At 38.1% G+C, this 18794-nt stretch overlaps 1 protein-coding gene across 4 annotated transcripts in view; it reads left to right on the top strand.

The window, feature by feature from the left end:
- Positions 1-18794, top strand: part of PDE4D (phosphodiesterase 4D) — a 1027393-nt gene that overhangs the window by 454223 nt on the left and 554376 nt on the right. The window contains exon 1 of one of the 4 annotated variants that reach the window (XM_035014474.1): positions 1413-2159. The exons of the other annotated variants lie outside the window; for them this stretch is intronic. The gene's annotated coding sequence lies outside the window, so the exon portion shown is untranslated. Of the gene's footprint in view, positions 1-1412; positions 2160-18794 lie in introns of those variants that run through there. 4 annotated transcript variants of the gene reach the window in all.

Below are 18794 nucleotides of genomic sequence, written 5' to 3'. Positions count from 1 at the left end.
TACCAATATTTCAGATACTTTTCCAAGTAATTCTTAGGACTCTATAACATTTCATAAACACAGGTATATTTTGAAGCTGAACCTTATCACACGAGAAATATTTTTATTCCTTTGAATTCTGAAACAAATATGATATAAAGCCTTTAGAAAAGTTATAGGTAGAAATAAAATATAATTCCATTTCAGAAGGGACTTCAAACATTATCTCATTGAATTTTTCTATTTTTTTTCCATTTCAATTTAAGTAAGCTGCAGACCCAGTAAAGAGTCTATATTTTATCACATTTTCTAATCATTGAATTTAAAGTATATGTGAACAGCATTTAAAAAGCTCTCTTTTCATTACATAGTATTTTTCTATAATTTACCTGAGTAAGTTAAAAATTACAATAGCCTATGAATTTGCTATTATTTCTATGTTACAGATAAGGAAATGGAGTCTCATGGAGGTTTAGTGAGTTGTTCAAAATTACACAAAAAGTAAAAGGCAAAGCCTGAAATTAAGGGCTCATGTTTTGAGACTCTAAGACAGAATGCAAATTCAACTTTTTCTTTTCAAAGCTGCTGTGGATTTTTTCCACATTTGATTTTTGAATAATAAATATTAAGTGCTTTCTTTGTATTCTAGCGTTAGGTATTCTACCACTTCTACTTTAAAAAATACTAAAAGTAGAATTTAGCAAGCATTCTAAATATCCCAATTAGGAAATGTGTTTGATATGAGAATTTTTTTTCCTGCAAATGTATTGATTTATCATTTAAACTGAGAAGGTGATGATTCAAAATGACTTGTATTAGTTAAATCATGAAAATTTCTACCAAAGCAACTGTTGCTTTTAGGTGATCAAAATAGATGCCTAGTGATTTTTTTTTTTCACTTTTCAATTAGTGGTTGTATCCTTGATTATAGAATATGTAGAAATTGAATGTACTAACAACTTGCTGAAACATGACACAGTTCCCTCTGACTCTTAGCAATGGAAACCATGGCTTCATGAAGAGCTCCTCTTCTTTCAGTTATAAATGTACTGAAGTTATAAATGCCTTCAGACTTTGCTAGAACTTGCCAGAAGTGGGAAGTCATCTCTATCAACATGGTCATTAGTTAACATTAGTTAACATTTACTGAGTGCCAACAATGTTTTTGGTGTTACAAATACACAGAGGAAGATGCTGTTTCTTTCCGGAGGGATTGGTTTTCTTTAAGAGTGGGAGAGAAAATTTGCTTTTGAATGCCTGCTCCACTGGGAGGTAGAGGTGGGGAATGTGCCGTCATCTTACATTTCATTCTACATATTAAAGAGTGCCACTCTCACCTCTTTATTAATTGGTGATATATATAATACAGAGAAAAACATATATATATATGTTTTATGTATATATATACACACATACCCATGTACGAAGTGCACATAAATTTCATTTTTATTGGAAACATTGGAAATTTTTAAAAAATACTGTTTTTCTGACTTTAGGTGAAAAAGTCATATCCCCCAAGATAGCCAATTACTGTAGCTTCTGTTTCCTAAAATATGACATATTTATGCTACAAATACAGAGAATGTGCTTAAAAAAGTTTGTAGAGGTATTTGCATATGTACATATTTTTATACAAAATCAGTATGTAGAATAGAGGGATCAGTTTTTTCATTTGACAACTACAAGACAAAAGTTCTCCAGCCTTTTGAAAATATGGGACACGTCCCTAAAATATATGAACTAATAATTAGTATTCATAAAAGATTAATAAGAGATCACCTTTTAGATCCTTGTTATTTCATATCTAAATCCAGAGGAGCTTTTATTATGTAAGTTCATTAAAAGGGAGTCATTGATTTTAGCTATTGGTTATAGCAGAATGTGACGGTGACAGAAAGATACACCTTAACACCGTTCCATTCTGAAATACCGTTCCATTCTGAAAGTGAAACTCAGGGAAATCTGTGAGGTAAGTCATTACACCCTCCCTATCAGATAAGTGACTGAAGAGTTTAGAAAACACCCAAGCTCAGAAACTAGGGTGTGTCTGTATTATGCTATGCTTGTATTAGCATAAAGGTCTAACTTCATTGTTTGTATGACGTTCATTGTGAGGGAAACCCATCAGTTGAAGGCGTTTGAAGAACTCTCAATGGAGTCTCGAAACTGACAATACAAAGGTAAGATTTTGCCTAGAAAGTGTTAATTTTGTATTCCTACCATTAGGTTTCTCTAAACATTTTTAGGAACCAGACTCCCTTTTCCTTTTTTTTTTTTTTTGAAGATTTTATTTATTTATTTGACAGAGAGAGACACAGTGAGACAGGGAACACAAGCAGGGGGAGTGGGAGAGGGAGAAGCAGGCTTCCCGCCAAGCAGGGAGCCCGATGCAGGGCTCAATCCCAGGACCCTGGGATCATGACCTGAGCCAAAGGCAGATGCTTAACGACTGAGCCATCCAGGTGCCCCCAGACTCCCTTTTTCAAACCAAACCTCAAAATAAAACAGGTAGAAGCAAAGGGGCTCTGGTTGAAACCTGGCCTCCTCTGCCCTGCACTTGCCCTGAATTTGCAAAACCACAGGGCAACAAGAAATTGAGTTAAAAACCATCACCCTTGCAAGCATCATCCGCTAGCCAGGGCAGGAGAGGATTTTGGTTGTTGGAAAAGGATATGGTGACACTACCTAGTTAATACTTCTCTGATTCTGAGAGCACTAAACAATCTTTCATGAAAATGCTGGTTAGATGATTGCAGTTTACACTTTATCAATAAATTGACATTTTTTTTTTTTTGTTCTTATATCAGCCTCATGTGATGATGGTTAATGTGAGTCTGTCCCTGAAAGGCTGCTTACTCTTGCGTTTGCTGTGGGATTAAGATTTTTTTTTTTTTTTTTCTCAAAAACCAACCTTTGTACTAGTAGAGCTAAGGCTGCACCATGGCTGTAAGGGTTTCAGCAAGCTTATGCCGATCTATGATGCTCAGCCAATAATTAGCACTCCTTCAGCGGGGCTGGGATCAGCAATAACAGCAATCTGTTATGTATGTTCCTCGCATTTCTTAGAAGTTCCATGAAAGGAACATGAAAGTCAGTAGAAAAAATAGATTTGTGTTACTCTAGACTGTCAGTGTTATTCATCTTTGAGAATTTTTTTTTTAATTACAAACCTGTTAGTTCTGCTCAAATGTTGTTTCTTGAACACGTGTAAAATACTAAGTCTTGTAAAGTATCAGTTTGTAAAATACGAGTCCTAACACTGAAGACCCTGTTTCTAATATACATGGAATAAAAATGTTGGAAAAGCTATTACTATCCTCTAAGCAAGCCCATTCTTTTATATATATTGCCTTGAGTTTTCAAAATACTCAATTTAGGATTGTTTATTAATATGTAGTCTTGGTTCTCTGAACTGTGAAATAAATTACATTTTTTTCTTTATTATCCCTCAAGCAGAAATTTGGCTTTTCTACTATTTGTCATAGCTTCTCAGTTGTGTGTCCTTTCATTCTAATTTGTTATGCCTTAATATAGAGAGTTGCGTATATAAAAATAGAAATAAAAAGCCAAGAAAAATCCATCTAAAAAATATTCAGTTGAAATCTCCTTTTGGTTTAAATATATTTTAATTTTACATCTCCTTTAGTAATCTGTTGGGTAGTTCGTATATTTTTTTTACTTCTAAAGTGCTTCGCATATACGATTGCCCACAAATGGGAACAAGTATAGAATGTTGAACTGTGTGGTAATTGAAAAATATTCAGAGATGTTTTGGATATCCGATGGCCCATAGGCATTATTCTGGCATATGAACAGAGTAGAGTAGAATGGACTAAAAAAAATAAAGAATTTTCAACTAAATAGTACCTATTATAAGGAAAAATCAATTTCCACGTCATTTTGTAAATATTTGTACTTGCCCCTTTCCACGGAGACCTACTTTTTAAACAGTGCGGATTAAGTATCGGTTTTGAAATAAGTTCATGTTCATCATCGTATCATCATCATCATCATCATCAAATAAAACACTGACCTATTGATCTGAATTCTCTTCCAAATCTACTGCTAACATGATGTGTGATAATGAAGAAATACTATCCTTTTGGAGACTCATCTCCAAAATTGGCACAATAAATGTCATAGTCTCCTCAGCATGATTCTGTAAGGCTAAAGTAATACCTTTGAAAATAGTTTTTTTTTTTCAAAGCATTAACACTATATAGGGGTAATTCATTCAGGCTCTGGAGACAAACTTTCTTGGTTCAAATCATGACTCTTATTAGATGTTTGGCCTTAGGCATGCTACTTAATATCAGAGTGCCTCAATTTCCTCAGCTGTTAATGGGGTTAGTAATGGTCCTTACCTAATAAGTGTTGTGAGGATTAAGTGAGATAATAGCATAACATCCTTAGTACAGGGCCCTGGGGAAGGTGGACATGAGGGGCATGGTAACTTTTCCTTGCTCTTAAATAGTAATATTTAAATATGTCATATAATATCAAATATTGAATTACTCTGTGATGCTTGATTCCCAGCATTCGAAGCTTGTCAAAAATAATTCAGATGGAAGTTTTCTGGTTCAGATCACAAATGACCTAATGGAAGAGTTTTATTCCCTTTAGAAAAAGGAGGTCATGAAGACACTGCGTAGGCTATAGAAAATCCCCAAATATATTCTCAAGTTTCTTTCAAGCTGTGGTACCATCTGAACCTACAAGTTCAAACTGCTTTTAAAGGAATCATTCAGTTCTTCCTCATCCCAGGAATACTTCCATTAAGATCATCATTTGATCAAAATGAAAATTTCTCAAATCATGGCAGTTTTCAAGACTAAATTTATACCTGGTTTTGAATTTGTGGGAAATACCCCTTCCTCCCCCAATTCTGGGTAGTATTTTCTGTGATGACAGGGCCTCACCAGAGGAATCTTAACTAAAGATAATGTCATGATATATTAAATGTTGCCAGTATTCCATTTAATATTAAGCAATTACATAACAGCTTTTTAAAATGCCTAAAACTGATACATTCATATTGAGTACACTGCTTCTTGTAAGTCCATTCTCCTACTGATCTTCAACAAACACCATTTAAGTGCCAACCTACTATTATAAGAGTTTACTATTTTATTCTTGCTCCAAAATGGCATCAACAGTGATGGGGGGCTTTCAGGGGATTGTTGAACAGAATTTTTGCAACAAAGGGTAAGCTTGAGGAAATACAAAATATCAACCATAGGCATTGCAATGCTTTATCTCAGCACTCCTCAAATCTACACACCCCCTAATCAAACAAGCAGCTTTATGGCATGCGCAATTGCAACTGAAGTATAACCCGACTTCCGCAGAACGGGCTTCCACAGGATTTCCTGTCCAAAAATTACCGTGTGGTCATCTGTAGCCAAATGGTTACAAATCATTAAAGTTAGCAAGACACTCGTAGCCCAGTTTTTTTTTTTTTTTTTTTTTTTTTAAAGGAGACAAAGTGACCACATTTGCAAATTCTCCTGGACTTCTTTTATTCCCCTTCTTTGCCCTGGCTAAGAAGGGAAAAACAAAAACAAGCAAACAAAAACCCTCCCTTCGTAATATCTGTTTGTTCAAGGTGTCATTTCCCTGGGAGGTTATTTACAGATTTCTTACTGCTTCGCTTGTCTTGCCTGGTAATTACTTACTGAAAGAAATCTGCTCTTTAGGGCGAGCTGTTCCTTTAACCCCTTTGGCTCACTCTTCCTTGGAGGCAAGCAAGGGCGTGCTGCAGTGTCTGGGAACCCACCTAGAGGGCCCCCTTGACGCGAGCACATCCCCTGTCAGGCAGCAGTGTCTGCAGCGGGAGCGGGCTGCTGCAGAGTTAATGTACAGTACCTCGGAGCCTGCAAGGGTCCTGAGCTGCTCAGAGCCGGGCGGCACAGCCCAGGGCAGACAAGGCGGCTGCGACGATCCCAAAGGTTCTGCTGGAAATTCGGAGCTGGGAGACCCCAGCAGGAGCCTGTTGCCTTTGTGTTTTAAAAGCATGCAAGGTCTGTATAGCTTGGGCATGAGAATCTTTCAGAAGATGTCAGCGCATCAGAGTAAATGACACCTCTTTGGGAATTGAATTTGGGGTAAAACAGAGAGAGAGAGGGAAGAGAAAAGAAAGACAGCGGGGGAAGAATTCTTAGACAACGTCTGACTTGCAGCCGTGAAATTCATTTTCTTTCCAAGGCAACATATGAAAAGCCCGCACACGGTTTGGATAACAAATTAAAGGGGTTTCTGCAGTGAAAGGATCAATAGCTTAGTCATTTTACTTAAGGAGAGCAGACAGCCTTATTATGGGGTTAGGCAGCAGAAATGAATTTTCTCATGACAGCACCTTCTGAAGTCAGGATGGTAGCTACTGGTAATCCTGTCCTGCAAAGCAGAAATTGCTCCTTGCCTTCCTACTTTTACCGTTGAAAACCAGCAATTCTGAGATTTGGGAACGAAGTTGGCTTTAATTATACATGGTTTCTAGCCCCTCTGCCCAGGTCTTTGTCCGACGTGTCTCAGAAGGCAGCACTGCGTTAAAGTGACCACACATGAATATGTGCCTAAGAAAGAAGAAAAAGCAATATTCATTTCTAAAGGACAGCATGGCAAAGCAACCTGAAGTTTTCCATTTCCCTTCTAACACTTCTTTAACAAGGATAACAAGAAACTGTCTTTTGACTCCTTTTTTCCCACATTCCAGAGTCCTTCCTGAGAGGATGCATTAATTTACACTCTAGGCAGTTGGATTTTACCAGGACAATATTTGCCACCATTTAGGATTAGCGATTGAACTGGTTATTTTAGTGTGTTGACTAACTAGTGGAACCTAAATGGATGGACCCATACCTGCAGTGCTCTGTGATACTTCTTTTTCCAAATCCTGGAAGGGCTTTTGTTGTTGCTGTTTGTTTTTTGGGGGGGATTTTTTTGGAATTCAATACTTGTTGCAATAATTGCCCATGATAGCTGCTCAAACAGGAGAGTTGGAATTCATCTATGAAAATCACTACATGTAACATATGAGACAAGGAAAATATTAATGACAGAAGATCTGCAAACATGATGCACGTGAATAATTTCCCCTTTAGAAGGCATTCCTGGATATGGTGAGTAATCAATACCCCTCCTTCAGTTTGTAAAACTCAGAATTTAAAAATTCCTTGACAGGTGCCAGAGGCGAATTTTTCTTGAACAAGAATATTGGTATCAAGTGAGCATGAAAAGTAAAACATGTTTAAAACCTAATGTTGTCTGAGAAAGTAATGGTTATGCAATAACAAATTACTTGTTAATATAAAAGCATCCCAAAATAAGAATTCTAATATGAGGACATTTACAATTGCTAACATTTCATAGAGAAAAAAACCCAATAATTTTGAGAATGGCAGGTATTTAACTAATAAATAAAAGAAAAAGGGAGGTTTAGATTTTTTTTTCTGTTTTATTTGAAAATTCCCTGGGGAAGGACACACATGTATTTCTGATATCTAATGTCTAATGTCAACTTGCTTACCTTTAGGTCTTTTCAATTTTCCAAAAGAAGGTTAAGGGAAAACTTAGAATGTTGACTCAGTTTTAAAATAATACTAAAATGTGTTGGTGCCTCACATTTAAGGAATTTAACTGTTTAGAAGTTAAGTAGCTATATAAATTCTAATATAACTATGTAGAAATATTTCCACTGGAATGAACCAATTTAATAGAATTCTAACACATGAATCATCAAGTGTTCAGACTTAAAGAATTTGCTTAGTACATTGATATTTTATTGTGTATTAAGGCTCAATGCAATTTATTAAGCTTTCAGGACATATGACATCATGTACCATTTCTTACTAGAGTTTATGAATAAATGTGTATAGGAAATAATTGCTGAGGGTATTATAAGGACAGAGCTCATTATTTTAAAATTGCTTGTTTTTAACCACACCTTTAGGGTTGACTGGATTTAAATCTCATAGTAAAAACTTTGTCAGTGCTTGAGAAAGGCACATTTTAAGGTTTTGTGGTCACTAACATGGTTTGCTTTGGATACTGCAACGTGTCTGATTTTGAAAATATGTTTTCCAGGTAAATTTTTTGGGTGGTCTCAAGATAAGTCATAAATATCAAAATAGAGGTCTCTGAGGGCTTTTCTAACTGGTTTTATGACAGTGTCTCAAATGAAAGCTTCCTGGTATCTTAAGGCTCTGCCAAAATCATCTGCTGGTTTGTTATAGATGTTTGAGCTTGTTAGCTAAAAGTCAGTTGTAGAGAAGGGTGGGTGACATCCTCTGTCACTCTGGGAAGGTACTCATTTTCTATCACTACCAGATACATCCAGAACTGACGTTGTGACGTATCTTCCTTCTCTGCCTTACAGAGCCACCATCCCCAATCTCTAATGTGTTTGGGAGGAAGTCTGGGTGACATGCCTGCAAACCTTAATGGCCCCCTTCCAAGTGCATCACCAGAGTTCCCAACTCAGTGGGAGCTTTGGTTCTAAGGCCTTACTGGGCCTGATGGTGAGGTTCTGGCATCAGCAATAAGGTTCTTGTCATTCTTATAGAATCAATCACATAAATAGTCTTTAACCTTAAAGTAAGAAGGTCTTGGAAACAGTCCCCGGCACGTAGTAGGCATTTGTCAAATATTTTTTTTTTTCTTCTATTCCTCTGCCTTTGTTCAAGGTTAATTTTGTAGTTATTGCAATTTGTTTAGGGCTGAAATTACCAGTCTCATTTCTAGAAAGTGTACCTTGCTCTAAAGCAACAGTTTTTGTTCTGCCTGAGCCGGGTTGTTGGTGTCCATTTGTTTATGTTGCAATAGGTAGGATGCAGGTACTCTTTGAATACCTAACATTATAATCACCTCATATTTTGTTACATTTACTTCACCTGTACTTTTAACAGGAAAGAAATGAGCTATTCAACTCTGTAGTTTTTGAAAGAATGCAAATGTGCTTATTCATGCTCCTCTAGGTCTGTAATATATATGTTTGAAAGCTGTATAGAGAAGTTGAGAGTCCTGGTGGTTTTCCTTTGTGCCTGAAGCTCGGTAACCCTTCATATACTTCATTGCATCGTGTGCGGGTTTGCTGTTGTTGCGGTGGCCAAACTGAGCCAGTGTGGAGTGTGAGTGTTCTGTAGATCTATTCTTGCCTGGGCCCTTTAGAAGGATTCATTAGTAAGACGTTGACCTCAAAGGAAGAAGGTGGTGTTTTTTTCCAGGTGACCCAATTAATGTTGTGCTTGGTTCTCAACTTGCCTGATTGTTGTTTTCCTCTTATTTATAACCTCACCTTTCAATACTGCGGTAAGAGGTTCTAGGTGTTTGTTGACAGAAAACCTTCCCTCCCTTTGTCCTACTGTAAGAGTCCCTATTGGACTGGATTCCATGCTCATGAATTACTGTGCTGAGAAGAAAGGATTTGCCAAGTTTTTCTCCTTTTCATCTCCATGGGCTCTCTTTCCTCATTCTCACATGTAGGTCTGGTCTGGTCTTTTTTCCTTTCTTCTTCTTTTTATTATTATTATTATTATTATTATTATTATTTTTATTTCACAAAGGGCAGATCAGAAGTTGGCAACAAATCAATGCCAGGGACTAATAAACATTTTAAAGGAGATGTGTGCCTTGGTTTGATGAGCCTGGCTCATCTCTAGGAAGGCTCTAACCCCTTTGGATAGGCAGGACAAAGAGGTGCGTGCTCTTTTTCTCTCTGCTTTTTGAAGAGCAAGAAGGAGGGAAAATTGAGATCTAGAGTAGTCTTCAAACAGTTATCAGAGGTAATGATTCAAGTAGAAGCCTGTGTATACTGCTCCCCCTTGGACTCTCATCCTCTTTCCCTAGGGCTAGTGTGTTGAGAATTGAGCAATAGTATTACAAATTCATTGTTTATTGGTTACAAGTTAAAGTTAATAAGTGGTCTTTTTACTTGTCTTAATAGAACACTAACCCATAAGTGCTAAGAGAGTGGTATGAAGAATGAGCTTTTCTTGTTTAAAGCTACATTATAAATACTTGCTGAAGAATTTTATTGCAAAGGCTTCTTTCCATTACACTTGTTGACCTTTTTCCTTCCAAGCCAAACAAAGATTAGGGTTTGCTTCACTAGGTAAATAAGTACTATATAGCTCTTCTTATTTTTCCTTCTGGCTGGTTGTGAGAATATAGTGATAGTGTGGAGGCAATTCAGGAATGGCTCGTCTTGCATAGTTGGAAAAAGGGAAATGAAAAAGTCCACTTTCTAGGAACTTAAATTTCATTTAGGAGCAGTTAAGAGGACTCTTCAGAAGCATTGTGGCCTAGAATCATATTCAGGGGTCCAACAAGAATGACATAACATAGTGTGCCAAGCATATGTTTGTAGATTTTTGCCTAATGTAAAAGTATAACAACTTCGTGTAATCTGATTTATGAAGATGCTAAAATTTTATTCCAGAAACACCAGGTCTGTGTTGAATGCCACTGAACTGTGGACTTCTAAGATTTAGGAGGGTGCTTTATTTAAATGCCTTTGCCTCCTTTTTATGATGGACTCAAGTGACCCTGAGGGAAGACAATGGGAAACGGAAGCCAAAGGCCTCTGCTATGGGAGGCTGCCCAGGGCTGCTATCAACATGCTCCTCTGAGGAAACCTGAGGAAGAGTTGGGATTAGTGACTGTAGATGGTGATTAACTCTTTTACTTATTTGGTGCTTAGGATTTAATTTTTTAAAGGCTACATGTTTAAATTATTTTATCAAGCTTTCTTTATGGTGCTGAGAGGTGATTCCAATCAAGAGGCAAAATAGGGTGATTATGGTAACTTGACTCCACACTGAGGCTTCTTTTCCCTTTTTCTAGGCCCCACATCCCTTCATTGATCTTGCCCTTCCCAGGTCCCTAATAAAGTTTACTCCAGCAAGTCAAGGTTTATTGTTCTTCTGTAAACTGACGGTTAAACTCATGTACTCACTCATTTTGTTTTCTTTGATCTAAATCCTTTATGGAATGAAACAAGATATAAATCAATATATTAATACTGTCTTGTGCATATATGTATGTATATATATAAATACATAAATATATGTGTATATATATCTATATCTATATCTATATTTCAACAGCAAACACAATGAATAAATAATCAGAGAAAGGCAAGCTGGCCTGATTCCTGATGCAAGGATCATCCTTCTCATCTGGCCTCTTAGACTCTCATGTTTTAAGTTTTTCTTTCCTTCATTTATTGAAACTATAGAAACTCAACCCAGAATTGCATTTTCTAGAGTTTTATGTTTTGGCCAATATAATAACCTCGCTTGTCTTATGAGAATTTTGGCGAGTGGGAGAAACATTGAGTTTGATGACTGTGTAGTGAAGGACAAAATGCACAAAGTCTCACACAAGATAACAGAGTCTGCTCATTTTAGTCAACCTAAAATTTCTGCCAGTGTTTGTTGTCTGATGAGATTTCAGGTCATTGCTGATCTTGCTTCAGTACCATCTCTTCCCCTGAGGGACAAAACTACCCATTAATTCTGGAATACTAATACCAAATTCTCAGATTGATCCTGAATTCCTGTATGGCCAAATACAATTTGTGGCCAATAGAATTTAGGTAGAGATCATAATTATACAAACTCATCTTGTTCACAAATCCCCTGGGTTTGATTGAAAAGTCAGCCATTGTTTAAGGCAGAAATTCAGGTTTAGATATAATACAGCAAAGATTTTCCTTTAGAGAAATAGTGATCCTATTAAACATATAATTTTCCCTAGGTTTTCTATTTTATTCTCTTTTATTGCTTTAGCTGTGTTCTTCTTAGTTTCTGTTAGCAATATCTTATACTTTTAAAATAAAAATAAGTCATTTTTTATAAAAGTTGATTATGGAATGGTATAATAGAGGAGTAAAGTGGGCATCAGTCATATCAGCATGCCCACAACTTATGGAAATCAAATGTAATTTTTAGTCTAAGCAGACTTAGTAAAATAGTGCTCTTTAAACTGCTGATAGGTTACATCCTCAATGAGCTAAGTGGGTGGTCCATGTCAGAAAGATTTTAGACAATCCCTACAAAAGAAAGAAAGGAAGAAAATATTCTCTATCATGTGAAAATAATTAACTATGAATTTGGGATGTTTTGCTTCTGTTAAATTCTTCACTTCCCACCCGCCCCCCTCCCCCCGCCTTGTTTCTGTATCCCTTTTAGCTATTACTGAGTTAACTTCCACTAATGTTTAGGTATTTGGGCTCAGAGAAAAATAGGCAAGTAAAGGAAAAGGAAAATAGTTCAGAATTCTGAGAGGAAGAATACCTCAAGGAGGGAAACTGAAAACCAGTTTCTCACTTGCTGCAGGTTAAAACTAACTTCCTTCCTTCATCCCTCTCTCCTTCCCTCCCTCCCTTCCTTCCTTCCTTCTTTCCTTCCTTCCTTCTTTCCTTCCACAGTATCCACACTTTGCCTCTTCCTCTTCTCCTTTGATCACACTCCACAAACATGAATGCTCATCAATACCCGTCTAGCTGCAGCATCATTGCCATCATTTTTACAATAGCTCCAAATGCCTCCAAGCCATAAATTAACTGCTGACCCTGTTTATCACTCAATGGACTCGTGGACGGTGTTTCCAGTAGTTAGAGAAACCAGCCTGTAAACATACTGAAGATGAGATATTTTAACTAGCGATTATATTGTGTGCAGTTGTGGGATATATATTTGGTTTCAAGGATGGATAATCGAGATTCTATACCATCAGGTTATTGGCTCGGGAAATACAAAACAAACAAACAAACAAAAAACCCCTCAGGTTTCTCTCTCTAAATTCTGGTGTTAATGCTATCTGTGACCTTGTGAAGGCTCCCTGAGCTCTTCACTACCTGTTGAAAATGAGTGCAACAGGTATTTCTCTGCTTCCTGTCGAAGAGTAGACTATTAAAGAAACTCACATAGCACATGGGGAATAATAATTTATTAGACTGCTAGACCATGGCATGCTGAAACCTCTTGAGAGAATTTCTTAAAATATAGGTACCAAATGTAACCATTGGGGGCTTCATAGAAGAGATGAACATTGACTGAACACCATTCCCCAACCCCCCACCCTGTATATGCCCCCTGGTTTCACATAAATACATCATTTAATGACAACAGTAACTTTTAGAGGAGGGTCTGATTTGAATCCCTGTTTGCGGATGAGGAAAGGAATGCTCAAAGAAGGTAAATAACTTGCCCGAGGTCCCATATCTATAACTTAGGGTTACTGACCCATTCAAAACCAGGTCTGGCCTCATTTTAAAACCCAGCGTGTTTATATCACTGTATGTTGTTCTGTGGCAGATGCCTTAGCACTATGTCTGTGGACCTTCTGGAAAATAGACTAGCAGGAAGAGCAGAGAAAAGAAGCAGTTTCACTGTGTTAGTTAGCAAGTTGGGTAAGTACATGGGATGCCTAGCAAATGCCTGTGGGCTTTCCCTGAGAAACACTTCCTGTTCATGTTAGTCCCTGACCTACACTTCCACTATGTCAGCAGCTCTTCTTGTGTTTTCTCAGAATGATACATTTTATAAGGAATTTGAGGTGAATCCTGTTCCCCGGGGTACTCTGGTCAGCGGGGTCCTTTCTGTGAATTAGGAAAAGGTGCTTCTCTAGGCAGATATTTTAGGAAAGACGTCCCACTTCGGGCAGATGAATTAGAAATGCAGAGTGTGGTGTTTCGTGAATGGATAGAACCTCCTTGCAAAGCAAAAGGCAGCCCTTCCTCTGGGCACATACTCAGCAAGCAGAGCAGGCGTGAGCTGAACTTTGCTTACTGTGCTGTTGGGCGGTGATCAAATGGCCCAGCCCTGGCCCGCTTTTGACCTGGGCTTTACCTCCACCTCGAAGGGCAGTTCTGACAGTCAGATGAAAGGTCTTTGAGAGTGCTTTGCTGACGATAAAACGTCATTGAAGTTTTGAGTTTTGCTACCATCGTTATTATTTTCTTCAAGATGTTATAATTACAAGTCTTGAAAATTATTTTTTTTTAAAAGATTTCTATTTATTTATTTGTCAGAGAGAGAGAGAGCGGGCACAAGCAGGGGGGAGCAGCAGAGGGAGAGAGAGTAGCAGACTTCCCGCTGAGCAGGGAGCCCGATGTGGGACTCGATCCCAGGACCCTGGGATCATGACCTGAGCCGAAGGCAGACGCTCAATGACTGAGCCACCCAGGCATCCCAAAAATTATTATTTTTTTTGCATGGATAAAGAATATTCACATTTTCTGAAATCCGAGCCAGTGCCGAACTGCCAAAGAAACATTTTAATCATGAAAGAGCCCAATATCTTAGCTGCTGAAAAATGTCATTCTTACTCAATTGCGTTAGAACATGTGGAACATACTGATTCATTTAAGAATAGGGTATGCCCAGATACGTATGGTAACAATCCTGCCTTGAAGACACTTAGAGACTCTTGAGGAGAACAGCCAAGAAGCAAATAATTATAGAACAGTAGGGAGCGTATTAGTATGTTTGGTCTATACAAAGTTATAGGCATTCAAAGGGAGAAATAACTGGGTGGTCCAAATACTTTAAAGAAGTCTAGAAATGAGGAACTAAAAAATACCTGATGGACTTGATAATTAGTAGTTATTGGCAACACTTTGGAGAGTGGTTTAAGGGAAATCTGGGGTGAGTTCTATTTCAGGGGTTATAAAAGCAGAGAAAATTAGTGCACACTACTTTCAAAATTGTGGACAAGGACAGAAAGAGAAAGAGAGAGTGGGGGGCAGAAGGAAGAAGGAGAGTAGAATCAGTAGTTAATGAGGAATACCAGGTATTTCTAAGGATCAGGGGGCACACCGCAAGGGAAGTGTCCATAGAGAGGATCAGGACAGTGAAGGACATGACTTCCTTCCTGATAAGAGGGAGAAAGGGGAGGATGGATGCAAATAATGTAGAGTTTAGGTAGGTGGAAGGAGAGGCTGAGGAAGTTTTGGTCTCATGCCCTCTGCTCTCTTTGGAGGGGGGCGGAGGGGAATTCAAGATTGTATCTCAGAAGGAGGACCATGGCCACATTGTGGAACAGTGTCTGTGGGGAATTGGAGGGAAGTGTGAGCATATCAAGCAAGATGGAGGGAGTCAGTGATAATGGATAGATAAAGTCGATAAAGGACATTTCACTGAAAATTATTTTCACAAAGTATCATGTCAGGAAAAGGGGCAGAGATGTGGCAGAAATCTACAATTCTTAATCACTAAATTGGGAAGCTGTTTTGTCATTAGAATTTCTCCTGTTGATTATATTTTTGGGGATTCCAAAGAATGCAGAATTGATTTTACCGTTGGGGTTCTCTATTTGGTAGTGGAGGAGGCCTTTTTAAGAACATGTTAAGTAGATTGCTGTAACAGTGTCATGACCTAATTTTGGAAATGTGAGATTTCCTGAGCTTCCTGGAAATAACTCTTGGGTGACAAACAGAGGCTCTAAGATGTTTGCTTTGAATTTTATCTTCAAATGAATAAAAATCACAGTGGGAAGAGAAGGCAAAATGATTCAGCTTTGTTCACTTTTTTAATAAGAACCTTTCTGTGGTTTATGTTGGAATGTCACAAATCCATATATATATATAACCTGCTTGTACAAAGATTTCTTCAAAACCCTTCTGAAGTTGGCTTGCAAGTGTCACCCGTCTCTGAGAAACTTACTGAAAATGAAAAAACCTACTATGACTTCAACCAGAACTGGCATAACCTATTTTAAATATTTATAAATTTACATTATCTTTTATGTTTCCATGATATCTCAAGGGGAAGAATGTCAAATATAAGATGCAAATTAAAGGAACTTCTAAAATACCTTATAAGTTAATTATAAATCATATAGTATATAGTGAGTTGAGGAGATATTATGAATTCCTTTCATCTTTTCTGATCATTAGCACTTTCTCTGAGGTCAGCAGATCTTCCTCTTTAATATTCTTGGCGTTCAGTGCTCATAATTACTTTGTCTGGGCTTTCTTTGTGGGATTTCTGCTGAAGCTCTAAACATCTAAATAGGGTCCCAAGCAGTCCTACTCACTTACAAGGGAACTTCGTGATTCCCTTCCTTGGAGTTGTCATGTTTTCCTTTTTAAATCTGAAGGTGAGGAGGTTGAACTAAATAATCACTAGTGGTGCTCTAAAAACCTAAGAGTCTATATCTTACCTTATTAATTTACTCATTTCTATATTGTTGAGGCTTAACTGTCCTTTGACTGAAGGGAATGCTGAGAAATAATACAGTCATCAACATACTCCTCGGAGACCTAACCTTGAGGCCCTTCTGAAGGATTTGGCCCCTCCTGTGAAAAACCCTTAGTCTCTCAGCCTTAGGTATTTGGCTGACTTCCTTCTTCACAAAACTATACTTTAAAGATCAGCCTTGTTCATGGGTCAAATGGCAACCTGATGCCCATTAGTGCTGATAGTCACAGTAGCTGAGAAAATACATCTCACATGCCGTGTATGTGTCTTTTATGTCTTCCCCACTCTTCTCTCGGCCAGAGATCTCAGGCTCTTCCCTAGGCTAGCTCCCATCTAGTCTTAAAAAATAACAGGGAATGAAGTTCTCAGTATCAGAAACCTGTTGTCGGCTTGTTTGTGTATGCGTCTTTGCTCAGTAAATTTAAAACAAGTGATTTACATAATTACGGGGCGACCCTTGATGTTTTAGAGGAGAAAGGAAAGCTGGCAGTGGAGAGTGGGCACATTGAAACCCACAGCGTTGCGGGTAGTGGAGGAGACCTCTCACGTCATAAACAGGCGTGGAATCCTGAGCATTCGAGTTCTAAAAGAAGAAAATACTTGTTGAAGAATCCCATCTTCTAGAAAGTAACCTGTGCATGTTTGATTCTTAAGAGCGGTTGACTGTTAAGGCAGATCAGGATGTCACCATGTTAAAGGATGACCACGTTCTGTGAAGCCTTCACCGCATGTCCTTTTGCTTCAAGGAACTCTCTGTGACAGGGCTAACCTTTGAGAACTCATAGTAACCAATCACACTGCATTCTGTTCATGAGTAGCTACCTCGACTACTTTGCCCACTTCATAGCCCCAGCACTTGGCCCAGTGTCACACCCAGTAGGTGCGATGCAAAGTTTTCCTCAGTAAATGCATCTGTGCAAAGAAAAGGATGAGTAATAAAAATTACATCGTTGGAATATTATGTAATTTATTTTTTGCATTATTCATATAGCACTATTGTGCCATGTTTTGAGATGAAACAAGCAAACTTCTACACATATAATAAAGATAATAATATCACATTTAAAAGGTTCTGTAGTGCCAGGTGTGGACTAAGCTTTTCATATAACTATCTGATTTTGGAAAGATGCTCCCAAAATTCATGCCTGAGGGTGTGCTATCCATTTACCAAGGGTACACCCTCTGGTAAGTTATCTAACCTCTCTGTGCTTCAGTTTCGCCTCTTGTCAACTGGGGGCAATAAATAGTTCTCACTTCATAGGGTTGCTGTGAAGATTAGATGAGAAAACCTGTCATGTGCTTGGCAGGGCACCTGCCACTCAGTAAGTAACCAATTAATGGCAGCTACTGTTATCGACCCAGATCAGGAGACAAGGCTCTGAGAGGGTAGCCAGGTGGCCAAGGGTAATCTGGTTGCTCAGTTACAGGCTCCTCCAGCCTAGGACTGCCCATAGCTCTAGATTGCTTGGAGGACAAAACTGCTTCTTTGGTGTGTCACGTTCTGGGAACCTTTCGGCATATACCAAAGACAACGCCTTGGGTTGAGTTTGAATTATGGGGAAGAATGCATTCCTCATCATCTCTCTAATCTTTGCAAGAAGCACCTACCTTTGGGAAGTTGCTATGCTCTCCAGTTTTGAATCAGGTCCTGCTTCATGCAGGATGAATTTGCCTTTAGGGGTTGTCTTACTCATGTCCTTCATCATTAGATTCTCAGTTCCTAGCACAGTGCCTGGCACCTAGTAAGTGCTCAATCAGTGCTTTAGAGTGCAAAATTACATTTCCAAATTTGTGTGCCGGGAATTTTGTGCTCTCAAGATTATTTTATTTTTATTTCCCAGCAGATAGTCCGTGTGTTTGGATAAGTAAAATTTCTATAAAAACTGTCATTTTGAGCATGAATAATTCCCGCACATCTTAATTTCTGATACTTGGGAGAATTGAACTGCATTTGCAAAGACAGCCATCCTGCTGAATTGTGTTGACCTGCAAAATCCACATGCTATTGCTCCAAATCACCTCCTTATCTAAGACACTAATTATTTCTTTAAACTAATGACCAGTTCTCTCGCTTTTATTTACAGCAGTCCTTCTTTTCTTGAAGAGATCTATGTTTTATCTTTCTGGCCAGGCAAAATTGTGTAAATTACCTCTGCCGCTGGTCCCTTTCTTCATTTATAGCATAGTCTGTTTCTTCATTTATAACACTTATGTTACATTTAAAATTTTTTTTTTCCAAAAGATAGGCTACAAAGCTCTCAGATACAGACCAGCCTCCACCTGTGGCTCTTCTCTTCTCATCCATCTTGCACTGTCAAATCACACTCTAAAAGAATCATCTCCTTTGTATATATTGTCTTGCCTCAAAAATGTATTGGCTGTGTGTTGCATACAGGCAGCAAGCATAAGGCCTTGCATCCTCTGGCCTCTACGTTTCTAACTTCATGTATAAATGCCAGCCACCATTAGTATTAGTGTTACTCCCCTCATTATTCCACAGTACATAATCCTATATATGAGTTTTTAAGTATATACATTCTTTAGCATAGAGGTTACAAACATGTATTTTTAAGTCACAGAACCCTTCCGTCAAATAAAAGCTCTGGCAGTGAC

The sequence above is a fragment of the Mirounga leonina genome, unplaced genomic scaffold, assembly GCF_011800145.1.
Source record: "Mirounga leonina isolate KUSES-001 unplaced genomic scaffold, KU_Mleo_1.0 Mir_168, whole genome shotgun sequence".
Classification (NCBI taxonomy): Eukaryota; Metazoa; Chordata; class Mammalia; order Carnivora; family Phocidae; genus Mirounga; species Mirounga leonina.
The sequence above is the reverse complement of the archived record's forward strand: the minus strand, read 5'-3'. Positions and strand labels throughout refer to the sequence as shown.